Here is a 5,333-nt window from a genome sequence, read left to right on the forward strand (position 1 = left end):
ACTTAAAAAAATTAAAGGTCCAAAGAAATGACGAAGGAAATGTATGTATGTGTTTTGTATTAAGTCCCAGCGGAGCTAGCCGATTTAGGGACTGGCTTTTAGTTTCTGAGTGGTTTGATGGGAATGCGTGTTGTTATCGGGGAGTGTAATTTGCGTGTAACACTCGCGTGTGTGGGCGTATACCTGAGTTGTATGTACGCAGATGCGTGAGTGGGTGTTGGTGACTTATATATACGAACCTAGCCGGCTTGGGTGGTGGAAGGGGTAGTGGGGGAAGGATTAGTGGGAGGGGTTGGGTTCTCATTAAGACGGGAAGGAGAGGATTGGGGGTTAGGGGGTTGCGAGGTCGGTTAGGGGGAGGAAATGGATGGTGTGGGTGGGAGGAGGTGGAAGGGGGTTTGGGGCGTATTGACATAGGCTTTTAGAAGCTATGTTTATAAGGGAATACAGCCCTGTAATAAATATCCAAAGCAGCATGATTTCCGTTATTGGTTTGTTTAACAATGCAGTGAAGCCATCACCACCCGTGACCACACCCTATGTCAATACGCCCCAAACCCCCCCTCCACCTCCTCCCACCCACTCCATCCATCCTCCCCCCAACCGACCTCGCAACCCCCTAACCCCATAACCCTCTCCTTACCGTCTTAATGAGAACCCAACCCCTCCCACTAATCCTTTCCCCACTACCCCTTCCACCACCCAAGCCGGCTAGGTTCGTATATATAAGTCACCAACCGACGATTTCCTTCATCATTTCTTTTGACCTTTAATTTTTGTAAGTAGCGGTCCCCAACGGCCCATGTATTGAGATAGGATTTGTATTATTGCTAATTTATTGATATCCATTTCCACAATTGTGAATTTTGTTTAGGTTAACACCTTTTTTCTTTATTTCTGTATGTCGATAATATTTATGTTACAGATTTTCCTAAAGATGTCTCTTTGCAGACGAAACGTTGAATAAATGAATCATTTTGGCAACTTGGTTTATGCCCACCCTCCAAATGGCAGAGTATTGGTTAGAAAGCTGGAGAATACCCATAAGAAGATTAACAACCTCTTTAATGCTGTCGACTTTAACAACACATGCATATATATATATATATATATATATATATATATATATATATATATATATATATATATATATATATGTATATATACGATTGTGTGTTTGTGTATGTGTGTATGCATATTATACATATATATATATATATATATATATATCACTGCCAAGTAATGTCGTAACACATTAGTAAACACACTAATAGTCCACTGTTGATTGGATTTAAGAAAAGAAAGGAAATAACGATTTTTCCGTATATTTCGATCACTTGCTGTGATCCTCTTCATCGGAATACGTATTCCGCTGAACAGGATCACAGAAAGTGATCGAAATATACGGAAATGGTTATTTCCTTTCTTTTCTTAAATCCAATCAACAGTGAGTTTTTAGTATATGTAAATATATATATATATATATTTATATGATTTCAAGAAATCTACAGCGACAATGGCGTTGTTGAGTTTATATTGGAGCTTTAATTTCTCTCGTGCAACAAGTTTCTGTGGTGGTTCCAAATAGCTGAGAAGGTGTCCAAAAGACATTAGGTGCGGTTTTCTCTTTTTTAATTCTCCTATACGTATTTCGACCTTACCTGGTCATCCTCAGGGAGGGAGTAACAATAGTTGGTGATTACAAAGGTTTAAATACAGGTTGTACATTGGCCGAACACTGGGAGAGGTCATTTCATGTAGCCGTGATCCGTAGCCGTGATCCGACACCACAATACCTCCCTACTCACATCCCCTCTTCGGAAAGCAGCCAAGGAACTGAAAGAGCAGGATAATATCGTCATACGTAGGGCAGATAAATCTTCCATCTACGTCCTACTTGACAAGGAAGAATACGTCGGAAAGATGAAAACCATACTAGATGACACCAACAAGTTCAAAATCATCACAACTAACCCCACCCTGGATCTGAGAAAGACACTCAACAAGATCATCAGAAAAAACAACATAACAGCAGGCACCACCAAACTTCCCCTAGTCGAAAGAGACCACAAACTTGGATATGCCTTTGGGAATGTTAAAACGCACAAGCCTGGAAACCCCCTCCGCCCTATCATCAGCCAAACACCTACAGTTACCTACAAACTTGCCAAACGCCTTAACTCCTTAATAACCCCATACATCCCAAACTCCTACAGCCTAAAATCGCCGCAGGAATTCCTCACCATCCTTGAATCCTCCCAACCAGTAGGGGTCATAGCCTCATTAGATGTCGAGAATCTGTTCACAAATGTGCCAGTAAAAGAGACTATTGACCTCATCTGCCAGAGTATCTACCACAAGCCCAACTCAACACCCCTCGCCGTCCCTGAAGCAATCCTTCGAGAACTCCTTGAAATCTGCACGATGGAAGCTCCCTTCTACGGTCCAGATGGGAAAATGCGCATACAGGTAGACGGCGTGGCAATGGGATCCCCCCTTGGGCCACTCTTCGCCAACTTCTATATGGGATCCATCGAAGAGAAAGTCTTCAACGACCATCCTGACATGCAGCCCTGTATCTACGCCCGGTATGTTGACGACATTTTTATTAGCGCAAAAGATTCCCAATCTGTAACTCAACTCTCACACACATTCAAGAAACATTCAACCCTCAATTACACATATGAACACCAACGCAACGATGGCACCCTCCCATTCTTAGATATACTAGTAGGCACAGCCTCAGATCGATTCACGACTGAAGTCTACGTCAAAGACACTAACCTCGGTTTCTGTCTTAACGGCAGTAGCGAATGCCCAGAACGCTACAAACAAAGCGTGATCCGATCACTAGTGAACCGAGCCTTCTCCCACAGCAGTACATGGAAAACCACGAACAACGAACTCCAACGTATAACAACACTACTTGTCAACAACGGCTATCCACAACACTCCATCGAATCCATTATCAAAAACAAGATGAACTCCTTTACCGGCCAACCAACACCCACAAACACCAATATACCAACACTGGACCTTGTACTACAAAGGACATATGAACACCGGCTACAAAGAAGACGAAAGAACACTTCGAAATATTATCACACGTAACATTCGACCCAACAACCCAGACACTAAGATACGCCTAATCGTATACTACAAAACCTCCAAAACACACACCCTGGTTATCAAGAACAACAGCCAGCCCCCCAACCCTCCTCTACAAGAAGTCAACGTCGTGTATAAGTTTGATTGCCCTGTCGGTGATTGTCAGCACCGCACCTCCTCATACATTGGCATGACTTCTATGACCCTCTCCAAAAGACTCACATACCACCTCCAGAATGGCGCCATCAAAACACATATGACAAAAGAACACAAAACCACCATCACCAGACAAACACTAAACGAAAACACTAAAATAATCTACAAAGCTCACGACCCCCTTCGCCTTAAGATGGCCGAAGCAGTGAACATATACATCGAGAAACCTTCCATTAACATACAACTCATGCCCACAACCACACTCCCAAGCAGTAGACGCACATAACACAAACAATAACACCCCTTTCCACAAACCACAAGGAAGTTGCTACTTCCACGTACGCAGCGCTACGGATCACGGCTACATGAAATGACCTTTCCCAGTGTTCGGCCAATGTACAACCTGTATTTAAACCTTGTAATCACCAACTATTGTTACTCCCTCCCTGAGGATGACCAAGTAAGGTCGAAATACGTATAGGAGAATTAAAAAAAAAAAAAGAGAAAACCGCACCTAATGTCTTTTGGACACCTTCTCAGCTATTTGGAACCACCACAGAAACTTGTTGCACGAGAGAAATTAAAGCTCCAATATAAACTCAACAACGCCATTGTCGCTGTAGATTTCTTGAAATCATGTATACAACATGGCCTCCTACCAATATATATATATATATATTTGTGTCACTATGACATATGGAATTAATAAACTTTCGTACTGGGATTCGAACCCTCGCCTGAGTGGCCTTCGCCTTATAATAAGGAAGCTGGGCTGGTGAAGGTTCAAATCCTAGTAGGAGAAATTATATATATATATATATATATATATACATATATTATATATATATAAAAATGAAAATGGTCAAAACTAAAAATTTTTGAACGAAAGTGCGTGACCCGAACAAAAGGTAACAGGGGGTCATGGACCGGGGTGAGTGTTTTAACAGTGATCTGGCGCGGGGACGGTCTGGAAGAAACGATTTATACGGTTACTATACACAACAACATGGGTGTATACATAAAAAAATATTTCTCTCTAAACATGGGTGTATCTAATATAAAAAAAATTAATGGTTGCTTACGCCGTCCGGTGTTAATTAGGTCACACCTTCGCGTAATTTCGTAAATCGGTTACACCGCCAACTAAGGTGAAGAAGAAGAACTCGAAGAAGAAGAAGAACTAGAAGAAATCGAAGAAGAAGAAGAGGAAGAACTCGAAGAAGAAGAAGAAGAAGAAGAAGAAGAAGAAGAAGAAGAAGAAGAAGAAGAAGAGGAAGAAGAAGAACTCGAAGAACTCGAAGAAGAGGAAGAAGAAGAACTCGAAGAACTCGAAGGAGAAGAAGAAGTAGAACTCGAAGAAGAAATCGAAAAACTCGAAGAAGAAGAACTCGAAGAACTCGAAGAACTCGAAAAAGAAGAACTCGAAGAACTCGAAAAAGAAGAACTCGAAGAACTCGAAAAAGAAGAACTCGAAGAACTCGAAAGAGAAGAACTCGAAGAAGAACTCGAAGAAGAAGAACTCGAAGAAGAAGGAGAACTCGAAGAAGAAGAACTCGAAGAACTCGCAGAAGAACTCGAAGAACTCGAAGAAGAACTCGAAGAAGAACTCGAAGAAGAACTCGAAGAAGAACTCGAAGAAGAATTCGAAGAACTCGAAGAAGAACTCGAAGAACTCGAAAAAGAACTCGAAGAACTCGAAGAAGAACTCGAAGAAGAACTCGAAGAAGAACTCGAAGAAGAAGAACTCGAAGAAGAAGGAGAACTCGAAGAAGAAGAACTCGAAGAACTCGAAGAAGAACTCGAAGAACTCGAAGAAGAACTCGAAGAAGAACTCGAAGAACTCGAAGAAGAATTCGAAGAACTCGAAGAAGAAGAACTCGAAAAAGAACTCGAAGAACTCGAAGAGGAACTCGAAGAACTCGAAGAAGAACTCGAAGAACTTTATTTTCCAAAAAAGGGGCGTAGCCCAAGGCGCGCAGCGCCCGCGCCTAAGGCGCAGCGCCGCAGGCCAAGGCCCCCGGCGGAGAATCTATTAATTAAATAAAAATTGAAATGGTCAAAAACTAAGA

The sequence above is a fragment of the Oratosquilla oratoria genome, unplaced genomic scaffold (assembly GCF_046742065.1).
Source record: "Oratosquilla oratoria isolate Oo_2021 unplaced genomic scaffold, ASM4674206v1 SCAFFOLD45, whole genome shotgun sequence".
Lineage (NCBI taxonomy): Eukaryota > Metazoa > Arthropoda > Malacostraca > Stomatopoda > Squillidae > Oratosquilla > Oratosquilla oratoria.